Raw genomic sequence first — 18,714 nt, forward strand, 5'->3', positions numbered from 1 at the left:
AGAAGGTAGTGCTGTAGAATATAATGCTGTAGAAGATTGTGCTGTAGAAGATTGTGCTGTAGAAGATTGTACTGTGGAAGATTGTGCTGCAGAAGATTGTACTGTAGAAGATTGTGCTGTGGAAGATTGTGCTGTGGAAGATTGTGCTGTGGAAGATTGTGCTGTGGGAGATTGTAATGTAGAAGAATGTACTATAGAAGATTGTACTGTGGAAGATTGTGCTGTAGAGGATTGCGCTGTAGAAGATTGCCCTGTAGAAGGTTGTGCTGTCAAAGATTGTAATGTGTAAGATTGTGCTGTAGAAGAATGCGCTGGAGAAGATTTTGCTGTGGAAGATTGCAAGATTTGCTGTAGAAGATTGCAAGTTTGTGCTGTAGAAGATTGCACTGTAGAAGATTATGCTGTGGAAGATTGTGCTGTGGAAGATTGTGCTGCAGACGATTATGCTGTGGAAGATTGTGCTGTGGAAGATTGTGCTGCAGAAGATTGCGTTGTCGAAGATTGTGCTGGTGAGAATTGTGCTGTGGAAGGTTGTGCTGTATAAGATTGTGCAGTGGAAGATTGTGCTTCAGAAGATTGTACTGTGGAAGATTTTGCTGTGGAAGATTGTACTGTGGAAGATTGTACTGTGGAAAATTATGCTGTTGCCGATTGCACTGTAGAATATTGTGCTGTGGAAGATTGGGCTGTGGAAGATTGTACTGTGGAAGATTCTTCTGTGGATGATTGTGCTGCAGAAGATTGTGCTGTAGAAGATTGTGCTGTAGAAGATTGTGCTGTAGAAGATTGTACTGTGGAAGGTTGTGCTGTGAAAGATTGTACTGTGGAAGATTGTGCTGTAGAAGATTGTGCTGTAGAAGGTTGTGCTGAGGAAGATTGGGCTGTGAAATATTGTACTGTAGAAGATTGTGCTGTAGAAGATTGTGCTGTAGAAGATTGTACGGTGGAAGATTGTACGGTGGAAGGTTGTGCTGTGAAAGATTGTACTGTGGAAGATTGTGCTGTAGAAGATTGTGCTGTAGAAGATTGTGCTGTAGAAGGTTGTGCTGAGGAAGATTGGGCTGTGAAATATTTCCTGTAGAAGATTGTGCTGTAGAAGATTGTGCTGTAGAAGATTGTACGGTGGAAGATTGTACGGTGGAAGGTTGTGCTGTGAAAGATTGTACTGTGGAAGATTGTGCTGTAGAAGATTGAGCTGTTGAAGATTGCGCTGTAGAAGATTGTGCTTTAGAAGATTGTGTTAGAGAAGATTGTGCTGTAGAAGATTGTGCTGTGGAACATTGTGCTGTAGAAGATTGTGCTGTGGAATGTTGTGCTGTAGAAGATTGTAATGTAAAAGATTATGCTGTAGAAGGTTGTAATGTGGAAGATTGTGGTGTAAAAGATTCTGGTGTAGAGCATTGTGCTATAGAAGAATATCCTATAGAATATTGTACTGTAGAAGTTTGTGCTGTTGCAGATTGTGCTATACAAGATAGTGCTGTAGAGAATTGTGCTTTGGAAGATTGTGCTGTAGAAGATTGCGCTGTAGAAGATTGAACTGCGGAAGATTAGGCGGTAAAACATTGTACTGTAGAAGATTGTGCTGTAGAAGATTGTGCTGTAGAAGAATGCGCTATAGAAGATAGTGCTGTTGAAGATTGTTCTGTGGAAGATTGTGCTATCGAAGATTGTATTGTGGAAGATTGTGCTATAGAAGATTGTGCTGTAGAAGAATGTGCTGTAGAAGATAGTGCTGTTGAAGATTGTTCTGTGGAAGATTGTGCTATAGAAGATTGTACTGTGGAAGATTGCGCTTTGGAAGGTTGTACTGTGGAAGATAGTGCTGTAGAAGATTGAGCTGTTGAAGATTGCACTGTGGATGATTGTGCTGTGGAAAATTGCACGGTAGAAGATTGTGCTGTAGAAGATTGTACTGTGGAAGATTGCGCTTTGGAAGGTTGTACTGTGGAAGATAGTGCTGTAGAAGATTGAGCTGTTGAAGATTGCACTGTGGATGATTGTGCTATCGAAGATTGTACTGTGGAAGATTGTGCTATAGAAGATTGTGCTGTAGAAGAATGTGCTGTAGAAGATAGTGCTGTTGAAGATTGTTCTGTGGAAGATTGTGCTATAGAAGATTGTACTGTGGAAGATTGCGCTTTGGAAGGTTGTACTGTGGAAGATAGTGCTGTAGAAGATTGAGCTGTTGAAGATTGCACTGTGGATGATTGTGCTGTGGAAAATTGCACGGTAGAAGATTGTGCTGTAGAAGATTGCACGGTAGAAGATTGTGCTTGAGAAGATTGTGCTGTAGAAGAATGTACGATAGAAGATTGTACTGTGGAAAATTGTGCTGTGGAAGAATGCGCTGCAGAAGATTGTGCTGTGGAAGATTGTGCTGTGAAAGATTGTGCTGTAGAAGATTGCGCTGTCGAAGATTGTGTTGTAGAAGATTGTACTGTGGAAGATTGTGCTGTGGAAGATTGTGCTGTAGAAGATTGTGCGTAGAAGATTGTGCTGTGGAAGATTGTGCTGTAGAAGATACCGCTGTAGAAGTTTGCGCTGTGGAAAATTGTGCTGTGGAAGGTTGTGCTATAGAAGATTGTGCTGTAGAAGATTGTGCTGTAGAGGATTGTGCTCTGGAAGATTGTGCAGTGGAAGATTGGGCTGTAGAAGATAGTGCTGTAGACGTTTGCGCTGTGGAAGATTGTGCGGTGGAAGGTTGTGCTGTAGAAGTTTGCCCTGTGGAAGGTTGTGCTGTAGAAGATTGTAATGTTGAAGAATGTACTATAGAAGATTGTACTGTGGAAGATTGTGCTGTAGAGGAATGTGCTGTAGAAGATTGAACTGCGGAAGATTGGGCGGTAAAACATTGTACTGTAGAAGATTGTGCTGTGGAAGATTGTTCTTTGGAAGATTGTGCTGTAGAAGATTGTGCTGGAGAAGATTGTGCTGTAGAAGATTGTTCTTTGGAAGATTGTGCTGTGGAAGGTTGTGCTGTATAAAATTGTGCTATGGAAGATTGTGCTGTGGACGATTGTGCTGTAGAATATTGTAGTATGGATGATTGTGCTGTGGAAGATTGTGCTGTGGAAGATTCTGCTGAGGAAGGTTGTGCTGTAGAAGATTGTGCTTTTGAAGGTTGTGCTGTCGAAGATTGTGCTGTCAAGATTGTGCTGGAGAAGAATGTACTATAGAAGATTGTACTGTGGAAGATTGTGCTGTAGAAGATTGCGCTGAGGAAGATTGGGCTGTAGAAGATAATGCTGGAGAATATAGTGCTATAGAAGGTTGTGCTGTAGAAGATTGTACTGTGGAAGATTGTGCTGCAGAAGATTGTACTGTAGAAGATTGTGCTGTGGAAGATTGTGCTGTGGAAGATTGTGCTGTAGAAGATTGTGCTGTAGAATATTGTACTATGGATGATTGTGCTGTGGAAGATTGTGCTGTGGAATATTGTGCTGTAGAAGATTGTGCTGTGGAAGATTGTAATGTAGAAGAATGTACTATAGAAGATTGTACTGTGGAAGATTGTGCTGTAGAGGATTGTGCTGTAGAAGATTGCCCTGTAGAAGGTTGTGCTGTAGAAGATTGCACTGTCGAAGATTATGTTGTAGAAGACTGTGCTGTGGAAGATTGTGCTGTCAAAGATTGTAATGTGTAAGATTGTGCTGTAGAAGAATGCGCTGGAGAAGATTGTGCTGTGGAAGATTGCAAGATTGTGCTGTAGAAGATTGCAAGTTTGTGCTGTAGAAGATTGCACTGTCGCAGATTATGCTGGGGAAGATTGTGCTGTGGAAGATTGTGCTGCAGACGATTATGCTGTAGAAGATTGTGCTGTGGAAGATTGTGCTGCAGAAGATTGCGTTGTAGAAGATTGTGCTGGAGAGAATTGTGCTGTGGAAGGTTGTGCTGTGGAAGGTTGTGCTGTGGAAGATTGTGCTGTAGAAGATTGTGCTGTAGAAGATTGTGCTGTAGAAGATTGTACGGTATAAGGTTGTGCTGTGAAAGATTGGACTGTGGAAGATTGTGTTGTAGAAGATTGTGCTGTAGAAGATTGTGCTGAGGAAGATTGGGCTGTCGAAGATTGAGCTATAGAAGATTGTGCTGTAGAAGATTGTGCTGTGGAACATCGTGCTGCAGAAGAATGCACTAAAGAAGATTGTGCTGTAGAAGATTGCACTGTCGAAGATTGTGCTGTGGAAGATTGTGCTGTGGAAGATTGTGCTGAGGAAGATTGTGCTGTAGAATATTGTACTATGGATAATTGTGCTGTGGAAGATTGTGCTGAGGAAGATTGTGCTGTGGAAGATTGTGCTGTGGAAGATTGTGCTGTAGAATATTGTACTATGTATAATTGTGCTGAGGAAGATTGTGCTGAGGAAGATTGTGCTGTGGAAGGTTGTGCTGTAGAAGATGGTAATTTAGAAGATTATGCTTTAAAATGTTGTACTGTGGAAGATTGTGCTGTACAAGATTGTGGTGTAAAGGAGTGTGCTATAGAAGAATTTCCTATAGAACATTGTACTGTAGAAGTTTGTGCTGTTGTAGATTGTGCTTTAGAAGATAGTGCTGTAGATATTTGTGCTGTGGAAGATTGTGCTGAAAAAGATTGCGCTGTAGAAGATTGAACTGCGGAAGATTAGGGGGTAAAACATTGTACTGTAGAAGATTGTGCTGTAGATGATTGTGCTGTAGAAGAATGCGCTGTAGAAGATAGTGCTGTTGGAGATTGTTCTGTGGAAGATTGTGCTATAGAAGATTGTACTGTGGAAGATTGTGCTATAGAAGATTGTGCTGTAGAAGAATGTGCTGTAGAAGATAGTGCTGTTGATGATTGTTCTGTGGAAGATAGTGCTATAGAAGATTGTACTGTGGAAGATTGCGCTTTGGAAGGTTGTACTGTGGAAGATAGTGCTGTAGAAGATTGAGCTGTTGAAGATTGCACTGTGGATGATTGTGCTGTGGAAAATTGCACGGTAGAAGATTGTGCTGTAGAAGATTGCGCTGTAGAAGATTGTGCTGGAGAAGATTGTGCTGTAGAAGAATGTACGATAGAAGATTGTACTGTGGAAGATTGTGCTGTGAAAGAATGTGCTGTAGAAGATTGTGCTGTGGAAGATTGTGCTGTGAAAGAATGTGCTGTAGAAGATTGCGCTGTCGAAGATTGTGTTGTGGAAGATTGTGCTGTGGAAGATTGTGCTGTAGAAGATTGTGCTGTAGAAGATTGTGCTGTGGAAGATTGTGCTGTAGAAGATACCGCTGTAGAAGTTTGCGCTGTGGAAAATTGTGCTGTGGAAGTTTGTGCTATAGAAGATTGTGCTATAGAAGATTGTGCTGTAGAAGATTGTGCTGTAGAAGATTGTGCAGTGGAAGATTGGGCTGTAGAAGATAGTGCTGTAGACGTTTGCGCTGTGGAAGATTGTGCGGTGGAAGGTTGTGCTGTAGAAGTTTGCGCTGTGGAAGGTTGTGCTGTAGAAGATTGTAATGTTGAAGAATGTACTATAGAAGATTGTACTGTGGAAGATTGTGCTGTAGAAGATTGAACTGCGAAGATTGAATGGTAAAACATTGTACTGTAGTAGATTGTGCTGTGGAAGATTGTTCTTTGGAAGATTGTGCTGTGGAAGATTGGGTTGTGGATGATTATGCTGTGGAAGATTGTGCTGTAGAAGATTGTGCTGGAGAAGATTGTGCTGTAGAAGATTGTTCTTTGGAAGATTGTGCTGTGGAAGATTGTGCTGTAGAAGATTGCCCTGTAGAAGGTTGTGCTGTATAAAATTGTGCTGTGGAAGATTATGCTGTGGACGATTGTGCTGTAGAATATTGTTGTATGGATGATTGTGCTGTGGAAGATTGTGCTGTTGAAGATTCTTCTTTGGAAGATTGTGCTGTGGAAGATTCTGCTGAGGAAGGTTGTGCTGTAGAAGATTGTGCTTTTGAAGGTTGTGCTGTCGAAGATTGTGCTGTCAAGATTGTGCTGGAGAAGAATGTACTATAGAAGATTGTACTGTGGAAGATTGTGCTGTAGAAGATTGCGCTGAGGAAGATTGGGCTGTAGAAGATAGTGCTGTAGAATATAGTGCTATAGAAGATTGTGCTGTAGAAGATTGTACTGTGGAAGATTGTGCTGCAGAAGATTGTACTGTAGAAGATTGTGCTGTGGAAGATTGTGCTGTGGAAGATTGTGTTGTGGAAGATTGTGCTGTAGAAGATTGTGCTGTAGAATGTTGTACTATGGATGATTGTGCTGTGGAAGATTGTGCTGTGGAATATTGTGCTGTAGAAGATTGTGCTGTGGAAGATTGTAATGTAGAAGAATGTACTATAGAAGATTGTACTGTGGAAGATTGTGCTGTAGAGGATTGTGCTGTCGAAGATTATGTTGTAGAAGACTGTGCTGTGGAAGATTGTGCTGCAGAAGATTGCGTTGTAGAAGATTGTGCTGGAGAGAATTGTGCTGTGGAAGGTTGTGCTGTAGAAGATTGTGCTGTGAAAGATTGGACTGTGGAAGATTGTGTTGTAGAAGATTGTGCTGTAGAAGATTGTGCTGAGGAAGATTGGGCTGTCGAAGATTGAGCTATAGAAGATTGTGCTGTAGAAGATTGTGCTTTAGAAGATTGTGTTATGGAAGATTGTGCTGTAGAAGATTGTGCTGTGGAACATCGTGCTGAGAAGAAGGCACTAAAGAAGATTGTGCTGTGAAAGATTGCGCTGTAGAAGATTGTGCTTTAGAAGATTGCACTGTCGAAGATTGTGCTGTGGAAGATTGTGCTGAGGAAGATTGTGCTGTAGAATATTGTGCTATGGATAATTGTGCAGTGGAATATTGTGCTGTGGAAGATTGTGCTGTAGAATATTGTGCTATGGATAATTGTGCTGAGGAAGATTGTGCTGTAGATGATTGTGCTGTAGAAGAATGCGCTGTAGAAGATAGTGCTGTTGGAGATTGTTCTGTGGAAGATTGTGCTATAGAAGATTGTACTGTGGAAGATTGCACTTTGGAAGGTTGTACTGTGGAAGATAGTGCTGTAGAAGATTGAGCTGTTGAAGATTGCACTGATGATGATTGTGCTGTGGAAAATTGCACGGTAGAAGATTGTACTATAGAAGATTGGACTGTAGAAGATAGCGCTGTGGAAAATTCCACTGAGGAAGATTGTGCTGTGGAAAATTGCACGGTTGAAGATTGTGCTGTAGAAGATTGCGCTGTAGAAGATTGTGCTGGAGAAGATTGTGCTGTAGAAGAATGTACGATAGAAGATTGTACTGAGGAAGATTGTGCTGTGGAAAATTGCACGGTAGAAGATTGTGCTGTGGAAGATTGTGCTGTGGAAGATTGTGCTGTGGAAGATTGTGCTGTAGAAGATTGCGCTGTCGAAGATTGTGTTGTAGAAGATTGTACTGTGGAAGGTTGTGGTGTGGACGAATACACTGTAGAAGATTGTGCTGTGGAAGATTGTGCTGTGGAAGATTGTGCTGTAGAAGATTGTACTGTGGAAGATTGTGCTGTAGAAGATTGCGATGTAGAAGATTGTAATGTAGAAGATTATGCTGTAGAAGGTTGTACTGTGGAAGATTGTGCATTATAAGATTGTGTTGTAGTGGATTGTGCAATAGAAGAATATCCTATTGAATATTGTACTGTAGAAGTTTGTGCTGTTGTAGATTGTGCTATAGAAGATTGCGCTGTAGAAGATTGCGCTATAGAAGATAGTGCAGTAGAAGGTTGTGCTGTGGAAGACTGTGCGATGGAAGATTGTGCTGTGGAAGATTGTGCTGTAGAAGATTGCGCTGTAGAAGATTGAACTGCGGAAGATTTGGCGGTAAAACATTTTATTGTAGAAGGTTGTGCTGTGGAAGATTGCCCTGTAGAAGGTTGTACTGTAGAAGATTGTGTTGAGAAAGATTGCGCAGTAGACGATTGTGCAGTAGAAGATTGCGATGTGGAAGATTGTGCTTTAGAAGACTGCACTGAAGAAGATTGTACTGTAGAAGTTTGTGCTGTTGTAGATTGTGCTATGGAAGATTGCGCTGTAGAAGACTGCGCTATAGAAGATAGTGCTGTAGACGTTTGTGCTGAGGAAGACTGTGCTGTGGAAGATTGTGCTGTGGAAGATTGTGCTGTAGAAGATTGCGCTGTAGAAGAATGAACTGCGGAAGATTAGGCGGTAAAACAATGTACTGCAGAAGATTGTGCTGTGGAAGATTGCCCTGTAGAAGGATGTGCTGCAGAAGATTGCGCTGAGGAAGATTTCGCTGCAGACGATTGTGCAGTAGAAGATTGCGATGTGGAAGATTGTGCCTTAGACGACTGCACTGAAGAAGATTGTGCTGTACAGAATTGTGCTGTTGAAGGTTGTGCTGCTGAAGGTTGTGCTGTAGAAGATTGCCCTGTGGAAGATTGTGCTGTAGAAGATTGTACTGTGGAAGATTGTGCTGTAGAAGATTGTACTGTGGAAGATTGTGCTGTAGAAGATTGTGCTGTGGAAGATTGTACTGTAGAAGATTGTGCTGTAGAAGATTGTGCTGTAGAAGATTGTGCTGAGAAAGATTGTGCTGTAGAAGATTGTACTGTGGAAGATTGTGCTGCAGAAGATTGTGCTGTCGAGGATTGTGCTGTGGAACATTGTGCTGTTGAAGATTGTACTGTGGAAGATTGTGCTGCAGAAGATTGTGCTGTAGAAGATTGTGCTGTGGAAGATTGTACGGTGGAAGTTTGTGCTGTGAAAGATTGTACTGTGGAAGATTGTGCTGAGGACGATTGTGCTGTAGAAGATAGTGCTGTAGAAGATAGTGCTGTAGAAGACTGTACTATGGAAGATTGCGCTGTGGAAGATTGTACAGTGGAAGATTATGTTGTAGAAGGTTGTACTGTGGAAGATTGTGCTGTACAAGATTGCGCTGTAGAGGATTGTGCTATAGAAGAATATCCTATAGAATATTGTACTGTAGAAGTTTGTGATGTTGTAGATTGTGCTATAGACGTTTGTGCTGTGGAAGATTGTGCTACAGAAGATTGCGTTGTAGAAGATTGTACTGTAAAAGATTGTGCTGTGGAAGATTGTGCTGTGGATGATTATGCAGTGGAAGATTGTGCTGTAGAAGATTGTGCTGCAGAAGATTGTTCTTTGGAAGATTGTGCTGTGGAAGATTGTGCTATAGAAGATAGTGCTGTAGAAGATTGTGCTGTAGAAGATTGTACTGTAAAAGATTGTGCTGTGGAAGTTTGAGCTGTGGATGATTATGCTGTGGAAGATTGTGCTGTAGAAGATTGTGCGGTAGAAGATTGTTCTTTGGAAGATTGTGCTGTGGAAGATTGTGCTGTAGAAGATTGTAATGTATAAGAATGTACTATCGAAGATTGTACTGTGGAAGATTGTGCTGTAGAGGATTGTGCTGTAGAAGATTGAACTGCGGAAGATTGGGCGATAAAACATTGTACTGTAGAAGATTGTGCTGTGGAAGATTGCCCTGGAGAAGAATGCGCTGTAGAAGATTGTGCTGTGGAAGATTGTGCTGTGAAAGATTGTGCTGTAGAATATTGTACTATGGATGATTGTGCTGTGGAAGATTGTGCTGTTAAAGATTCTTCTTTGGAAGATTGTGCTGACGAAGATTGTGCTGAGGAAGGTTGTGCTGTAGAAGATTGTGCTATTGAAGGTTGTGCTGTAGAAGATTGTGCTGTAAAGATTGCGCTGGAGAAGAATGTACTATAGAAGATTGTACTGTGGAAGATTGTGCTGTAGAAGATTGCGCTGTATAAGATTGTGCTGTAGAAGATTGTGCTGTGGAAGATTGTGCTGTAGAAGATTGCACTGTATAAGATTGTGCTGTAGAAGATAGTGCTGTAGAATATAGTGCTGTAGAAGATTGTGCTGTAGAAGGTTGTACTGTGGACGATTGTGCTGCAGAAGATTGTACTGTAGAAGATTGTGCTGTGGAAGATTGTGCTGTGGAAGATTGTGCTATGGAAAATTGTGCTGTAGAAGATTGTGCTGTAGAATATTGTACTATGGATGATTGTGCTGTGGAAGATTGTGCTGTGGAAGATTGTACTGTGGAAGATTGTGCTGTGGAAGATTGTGCTGTGGAAGATTGTAATGTAGAAGAATGTACTATAGAGGATTGTACTGTGAAAGATTGTGCTGTAGAGGATTGTGCTGTAGAAGATTGCCCTTTAAAAGGTTGTGCTGTAGAAGATTGCGCTGTCGAAGATTATGTTGTAGAAGACTGTGCTGTGGAAGATTGTGCTGTCAAAGATTGTAATGTGTAAGATTGTGCTGTAGAGGAATGCGCTGTAGAAGATTGTGCTGTAGAAGATTGCAAGATTGTGCTGTAGAAGATTGCACTGTAGAAGATTATGCTGTGGAAGATTGTGCTGTGGAAGATTGTGCTGCAGACCATTATGCTGTGGAAGATTGTGCTGTGGAAGATTGTGCTGCAGAAGATTGCGTTGTAGAAGATTGCGTTGGAGAGAATTGTGCTGTGGAAGGTTGTGCTGTAGAAGATTGTGCTTTTCAAGGTTGTGCTGTAGAAGATTGTGCTGTCAAGATTGTGCTGGAGAAGAATGTACTATAGAAGATTGTACTGTGGAAGATTGTGCTGCAGAAGATTGTGCTGTCGAGGATTGTGCTGTGGAACATTGTGCTGTTGAAGATTGTACTGTGGAAGATTGTGCTGCAGAAGATTGTGCTGTAGAAGATTGTGCTGTGGAAGATTGTACGGTGGAAGTTTGTGCTGTGAAAGATTGTACTGTGGAAGATTGTGCTGAGGACGATTGTGCTGTAGAAGATAGTGCTGTAGAAGATAGTGCTGTAGAAGACTGTACTATGGAAGATTGCGCTGTGGAAGATTGTACAGTGGAAGATTATGTTGTAGAAGGTTGTACTGTGGAAGATTGTGCTGTACAAGATTGCGCTGTAGAGGATTGTGCTATAGAAGAATATCCTATAGAATATTGTACTGTAGAAGTTTGTGATGTTGTAGATTGTGCTATAGACGTTTGTGCTGTGGAAGATTGTGCTACAGAAGATTGCGTTGTAGAAGATTGTACTGTAAAAGATTGTGCTGTGGAAGATTGTGCTGTGGATGATTATGCAGTGGAAGATTGTGCTGTAGAAGATTGTGCTGCAGAAGATTGTTCTTTGGAAGATTGTGCTGTGGAAGATTGTGCTGTAGAAGATTGAACTGCGGAAGATTGGGCGGTAAAACATTGTACTGTAGAAGATTGTGCTGTGGAAGATTGCCCTGGAGAAGAATGCGCTGTAGAAGATTGTGCTGTGGAAGATTGTGCTGTGAAAGATTGTGCTGTAGAATATTGTACTATGGATGATTGTGCTGTGGAAGATTGTGCTGTTAAAGATTCTTCTTTGGAAGATTGTGCTGACGAAGATTGTGCTGAGGAAGGTTGTGCTGTAGAAGATTGTGCTATTGAAGGTTGTGCTGTAGAAGATTGTGCTGTAAAGATTGCGCTGGAGAAGAATGTACTATAGAAGATTGTACTGTGGAAGATTGTGCTGTAGAAGATTGCGCTGTATAAGATTGTGCTGTAGAAGATTGTGCTGTGGAAGATTGTGCTGTAGAAGATTGCACTGTATAAGATTGTGCTGTAGAAGATAGTGCTGTAGAATATAGTGCTGTAGAAGATTGTGCTGTAGAAGGTTGTACTGTGGACGATTGTGCTGCAGAAGATTGTACTGTAGAAGATTGTGCTGTGGAAGATTGTGCTGTGGAAGATTGTGCTATGGAAAATTGTGCTGTAGAAGATTGTGCTGTAGAATATTGTACTATGGATGATTGTGCTGTGGAAGATTGTGCTGTGGAAGATTGTACTGTGGAAGATTGTGCTGTGGAAGATTGTGCTGTGGAAGATTGTAATGTAGAAGAATGTACTATAGAGGATTGTACTGTGAAAGATTGTGCTGTAGAGGATTGTGCTGTAGAAGATTGCCCTTTAGAAGGTTGTGCTGTAGAAGATTGCGCTGTCGAAGATTATGTTGTAGAAGACTGTGCTGTGGAAGATTGTGCTGTCAAAGATTGTAATGTGTAAGATTGTGCTGTAGAGGAATGCGCTGTAGAAGATTGTGCTGTAGAAGATTGCAAGATTGTGCTGTAGAAGATTGCACTGTAGAAGATTATGCTGTGGAAGATTGTGCTGTGGAAGATTGTGCTGCAGACCATTATGCTGTGGAAGATTGTGCTGTGGAAGATTGTGCTGCAGAAGATTGCGTTGTAGAAGATTGCGTTGGAGAGAATTGTGCTGTGGAAGGTTGTGCTGTAGAAGATTGTGCTTTTCAAGGTTGTGCTGTAGAAGATTGTGCTGTCAAGATTGTGCTGGAGAAGAATGTACTATAGAAGATTGTACTGTGGAAGATTGTGCTGTAGAAGATTGCGCTGTAGAATTTTGTGCTGTAGAAGATTGTGCTGAGGAAGATTGGGCTGTGGAAGATTGCCATGAAGAAGATTGTGCTGTAGAAGATTGCAAGATTGTGCTGAAGAAGATTGCAAGTTTGTGCTGTAGAAGATTGCACTGTAGAAGATTATGCTGTGGAAGATTGTGTTGCAGATGATTATGCTGTGGAAGATTGTGCTGTGGAAGTTTGTGCTGCAGAAGATTGCTTTGTAGAAGATTGTGTTGGAGAGAATTGTGTTGTGGAAGGTTGTGCTGTAGAAGATTGCCATGTAGAAGATTGTGCTGTAGAAGATTGCAAGATTGTGCTGAAGAAGATTGCAAGTTTGTGCTGTAGAAGATTGCACTGTAGAAGATTATGCTGTGGAAGATTGTGTTGCAGATGATTATGCTGTGGAAGATTGTGCTGTGGAAGTTTGTGCTGCAGAAGATTGCTTTGTAGAAGATTGTGTTGGAGAGAATTGTGTTGTGGAAGGTTGTGCTGTAGAAGATTGCGCTGTGGAAGATTATGCTTCAGAAGATTGTACTGTGGAAGATTTTGCTGTGGAAGATTGTACTGTGGAAGATTGTGTTGTGGACGATTGCACTGTAGAAGATTGTGCTGTGGAAGATTGGGCTGTGGAAGATTGTGCTGTGGAAGATTGTACTGTGGAAGATTTTGACGTAGAAGATTGTGCTGTGGAAGATTGTACTGTAGAAGATTGTGCTGTAGAAGATTGTGCTGTAGAAGATTGTGCTGAGGAAGATTGGGCTGTGGAAGATTGAGCTGTAGAAGATTACGCTGTAGTAGATTGTGCTTTAGAAGATTGTGTTATAGAAGATTGCGCTGTAGAAGATTGTGCTGTGGAACATTGTGCTGTAGAAGAATGCGCTAAAGAAGATTGTGCTGTGGAACATTGTGCTGTAGAAGAATGCGCTAAAGAAGATTGTGATGTGGAACATTGTGCTGCAGAAGAATGCGCTAAAGAAGATTGTGCTGTAGAAGATTGCACTGTCGAAGATTGTGCTGTGGAAGATTGTGCTGTGGAAGATTGTGATGAGGTAGATTGCGCTGTGGAAGATTGTGCTGTGGAAGATTGGGCTGTAGAAGATTGTGCTGTGGAAGGTTGTGCTGTGGAAGATTGTAATGTAGAAGAATGTACTATAGAAGATTGTACTATGGAAGATTGTGCTGTAGAGGATTGTGCTGTGGAATATTGTACTATGGATGATTGTGCTGTGGAAGATTGTGCTGTGGAAGATTGTGCTGTGGAAGATTGTGCTAAGGATGATTCTGCTGTCGAAGATTGTACTAAGGAAGATAGTGCTGTAGAAGATTGGGCTGTGGAAGATTGGGGTGTAGAAGATAGTGCTGTAGAAGATTGTGCTGAGGAAGATTGCACAGTAGATGATAGTGCAGTAGAAGATTGTAATGTGGAAGATTGTGATTTATAAGACTGCGCTGTCGAAGATTGTGTTGTACAGAATTGTGCTGCTGAAGGTTGTGCTGTAGAAGAATGGCTTTGGAGATGCTATTGGAAGATTCTGCTGTAGAATATTGTACTATGGATGATTGTGCTGTGGAAGATTGGGCGGTAAAACATTGTACTGTAGTAGATTGTGCTGTGGAAGATTGTCCTGTAGAAGGTTGTGCTGTAGAAGATTGTAATGTAGAAGATTATGCTGTAGAAGGTTGTACTGTGGAAGATTGTGCTGTAGAAGGTTGGGCTGTAGAGGATTGTGCTATAGAAGAATATCCTATAGAATATTGTACTGTAGAAGTTTGTGATGTTGTAGATTGTGCTCTAGACGTTTGTGCTGTGGAAGATTGTGCGAGAGAAGATTGCGCTGTAGAAGATTGCGCTATAGAAGATAGTGCTGTAGAAGATTGTGCTGTAGAAGATTGTGCTGTAGAAGATTGTGCTGAGGAAGATTGGGCTGTTAGAAGAATGCGCTGTGGAAGGTTGTGCTGTAGAAGATTGTAATGTAGAAATTTATGCTGTAGAAGGTAGTACTGTGGAAGATTGTGCTGTACAAGATTGCGCTGTAGAGGATTGTGCTATAGAAGAATATCCTATAGAATATTGTACTGTAGAAGTTTGTGATGTTGTAGATTGTGCTCTAGACGTTTGTGCTGTGGAAGATTGTGCTATAGAAGATTGTGCTGTAGAAGATTGTGCTGTAGAGGATTGTGCTGTGGAAGATTGGGCTGTAGAAGAAAGTGCTGTAGAAGTTTGCACTGTGGAAGGTTGTGCTGTGGAAGGTTGTGCTGTAGAAGATTGTAATGTAGAAGATTATGCTGTAGAAGGTTGTACTGTGGAAGATTGTGCTGCACAAGATTGCGCTGTAGAGGATTGTGCTTTAGAAGAATATCCTATAGAATATTGTACTGTAGACGTTTGTGATGTTGTAGATTGTGCTATAGACGTTTGTGCTGTGGAAAGTTGTGCCATAGAGGGTTGCGCTGTAGAAGATAGTGCTGTAGAAGATAGTGCTGTAGAAGATAGTGCTGTAGAAGATTGTGCTGTAGGAGATTGTGCTGTAGAAGATTGTACTGTGGAAGATTGTACTGTAGAAGATTGTGCTGTGGAAGATTGTGCTGTGGAATATTGTACTATGGATGATTGTGCTGTGGAAGATTGTGCTGTGGAAGATTGGGCTGTAGAAGATTGTGCTGTGGAAGGTTGTGCTGTGGAAGATTGTAATGTAGAAGAATGTACTATAGAAGATTGTACTATGGAAGATTGTGCTGTAGAGGATTGTGCTGTGGAATATTGTACTATGGATGATTGTGCTGTGGAAGATTATGCTGTGGAAGATTGTGCTGTGGAAGATTGTGCAGAGGATGATTCTGCTGTCGAAGATTGTACTAAGGAAGATAGTGTTGTAGAAGATTGTGCTGAGGAAGATTGCACAGTAGATGATAGTGCCGTAGAAGATTGTAATGTGGAAGATTGTGATTTATAAGACTGCGCTGTCGAAGATTGTGCTGTACAGAATTGTGCTGCTGAAGGTTGTGCTGTAGAAGAATGGCTTTGGAGATGCTATTGGAAGATTGTGCTGTAGAAGATTGTAATGGAGAAGAATGTACTATAGAAGATTGTACTGTGGAAGATTGTGCTGTAGAATATTGTACTATGGATGATTGTGCTGTGGAAGATTGGTCGGTAAAACATTGCACTGTAGAAGATTGTGCTGTAGAAGGTTGTGCTGTAGAAGATTGTGCTGTAGAAGATTGTGCTGAGGAAGATTGGGCTGTTAGAAGATTGCGCTGTGGAAGGTTGTGCTGTAGAAGATTGTAATGTAGAAGTTTATGCTGTAGAAGGTTGTACTGTGGAAGATTGTGCTGTACAAGATTGCGCTGTAGAGGATTGTGCTATAGAAGAATATTCTATAGAATATTGTACTGTAGAAGTTTGTGATGTTGTAGATTGTGCTCTAGACGTTTGTGCTGTGGAAGATTGTGCTGTAGAAGATTGTGCTGTAGAAGATTGTGCTGTGGAAGATTGTGCTGTGGATGATTGTGCTGTAGAAGATTGTGCTGTGGAAGATTGCGCTATAGAAGATTGCGCTGTGGAAGGTTGTGCTGTAGAAGATTGTAATTTAGAAGATTATGCTGCAGAAGGTTGTACTGTGGAAGATTGCGCTGTAGAAGATTGTGCTGTAAAAGATTGTGCTGTTGAAGGTTGTGCTGTAGAAGATTGTGCTGTAGAAGATTGTGCTGTAGAAGATTGCGCTGCAGAAGATAGTGCTGTAGAAGTTTGCGCTGTGGAAGATTATGCTGTGGAAGGTTGTGCTGTAGAAGATTGTAATGTAGAAGAATGTACTATAGAAGATTGCACTGTGGAAGATTGTGCTGTAGAGGATTGCGCTGCAGAAGATTGAACTGCGGAAGATTGAGCGATAAAACATTGTACTGTAGAAGATTGTGCTGTGGAAGATTGTGCTGAGGAAGATTGTGCTGTGGAAGATTGTGCTATGGAAGATTGTGCCGCAGTAGATTGTGCTGTAGAATATTGTACTATGGATAATTGTGCTGAGGAAGATTGTGCTGTGGAATATTGTGCTGTGGAAGATTGTGCTATAGAAGATTGTGCTGTGGAAGATTGTGCTGTGGAAGATTGTACTGTGGAAGATTGTGCTGTAGAATATTGTGCTGAGGAAGGTTGTGCTGTGGAAGATTGTGCTGTGGAATATTGTACTGTAGAAGATTGTGCTGTGGAAGATTGTGCTGTGGAAGATTGTGCTGAGGAAGATTGGTCTGTAGAAGATTGTGCCGCAGTAGATTGTGCTGTAGAATATTATACTATGGATAATTGTGCTGAGGAAGATTGTGCTGTGGATAATTGTGCTGAGGAAGATTGTGCTGTGGAATATTGTGCTGTGGAAGATTGTGCTGTGGAATATTGTGCTGTGGAAGATTGTGCTGTAGAAGATTGTACTGTGGAACATTGTACTGTGGAAGATTGTGCTGTGGAAGATTGTGCTGTAGAAGAATGCGCTGTAGAAGATAGTGCTGTAGAAGATTGTTCTGTGGAAGATTGTGCTATAGAAGATTGAGCTGTAGAAGATTAAACTGCGGAACATTAGGCGGTAAAACATTGTACTGTAGAAGGTTGTGCTGTGGAAGATTGCCCTGTAGAAGGTTGTGCTGTAGAAGATTGTGCTGAGGAAGATTGCGCAGTAGACGATTGTGCAGTAGAAGATTGTGATGTGGAAGATTGTGCTTTAGAAGACTGCACAGCAGAGGATTGTGCTGTACAGAATTGTGCAGCTGAAGGTTGTGCTGCTGAAGGTTGTGCTGCAGAAGATTGTGCTGTAGTGGATTGTGCTGTAGTGGATTGTGCTGTAGAAGATTGGGCTGTAGAAGATTGTACAGTGGAAGGTTGTGCTGTAGTAGATTGCACTGTAGAAGATTGCGCTGCAGAAGATTGTGCTGCTGAAGATTGTGCTGTAGAAGATTGTGCTGTGAAGATTGTGCTGTTGAAGATTGTACGGTGGAACATTGTGCTGTGAAAGATTGTACTGTGAAAGATTGTGCTGTAGAAGATTGCGCTGTAGAAGATTGTGCTGTAGAAGACTGTGCTGTTGAAGACTGTGCTGTAGAAGATTGTGCTGTAGAAGATTTTGCTGTAGAAGATTGTACGGTGGAAGATTGTACGGTGGAAGATTGTGCTGTGGAAGATTGTACTGTGGAAGATTGTGCTGTTGAAGATTGTGCTGTAGAAGATTGTACGGTAGAAGATTGTGCTGTAGAAGACTGTGCTGTTGAAGACTGTGCTGTAGAAGATTGTGCTGTAGAAGATTTTGCTGTAGAAGATTGTACGGTGGAAGATTGTACGGTGGAAGATTGTGCTGTGGAAGATTGTACTGTGGAAGATTGTGCTGTTGAAGATTGTGCTGTAGAAGATTGCACTGTAGGAGATTGTGCTGTAGAAGATTGTGCTGTAGAAGATTGTGCTGTGGAAGATTGTGCTGTGGAAGGTTGTGCTGTAGAAGATTGTAATGTAGAAGATTTTGTTGTAGCAGGTTGTACTGTGGAAGATTGTGCTGTAAGAGATTGTACTGTGGAAGATTGTGCTGTGGAAGATTGTACTGTAAGAGATTGTACTGTGGAAGATTGCGCTGTTGAAGATTGTGCTATAGCTTTTTGGGCTGTAGAAGGTAGTGCTGTCGAAGATTGTGCTGTGCAAGATTGTACTGTGGAAAATTGTACTGTGAAAGATTATGCTGTAGAAGATTGCGCTATAGAAGAGAGTGCTGTAGAAGATTGTGCTGTAGAAGATAGTGCTGTAGAAGATAGTGCTGTGGAAGATTGTGCTGTAGACGATGATCTGTAGAAGATTGTGGTGTAGAAGATTGTGCTGTAAAAGATTGTGCTGTAAAAGATTGTGCTGTAGAAGATTGTGCTGTAGAAGATTGTACTGTAGAAGATTGTACTGTGGAAGATTGCGCTGTTGAAGATTGTGCTATAGCAGTTTGGGCTGTAGAAGGTAGTGGTGTAGAAGATTGCGCTGTGGAAGATTGTACTGTGGAAAATTGTACTGTGAAAGATTGTGCTGTAGAAGATTGTGATATAGAAGATAGTGCTGTAGAAGATAGTGCTGTAGAAGATAGTGCTGTAGAAGATTGTGCTGTGGAAGGTTGTACTGTGGAAGATTTTGCTGTAGAAGATTGAGCTGCAGAAGATAGAGCTGTGGACGATTGGGCTGTAGAAGATTGTGCTGAGGAAGATAGTGCTGTAGAAGATTGTACTGTGGAATATTGTGCTGTAGAAGATTGTGCTATTGAAGATTGTGCTGTAGAAGATTGTGCTGGTGAAGATTGTGCTGTGGAAGGTT

The sequence above is a fragment of the Chiloscyllium plagiosum genome, unplaced genomic scaffold (genome assembly GCF_037043375.1).
Source record: "Chiloscyllium plagiosum isolate Xiang-an unplaced genomic scaffold, Cpla_swu_hap1 HiC_scaffold_24, whole genome shotgun sequence".
NCBI lineage: Eukaryota > Metazoa > Chordata > Chondrichthyes > Orectolobiformes > Hemiscylliidae > Chiloscyllium > Chiloscyllium plagiosum.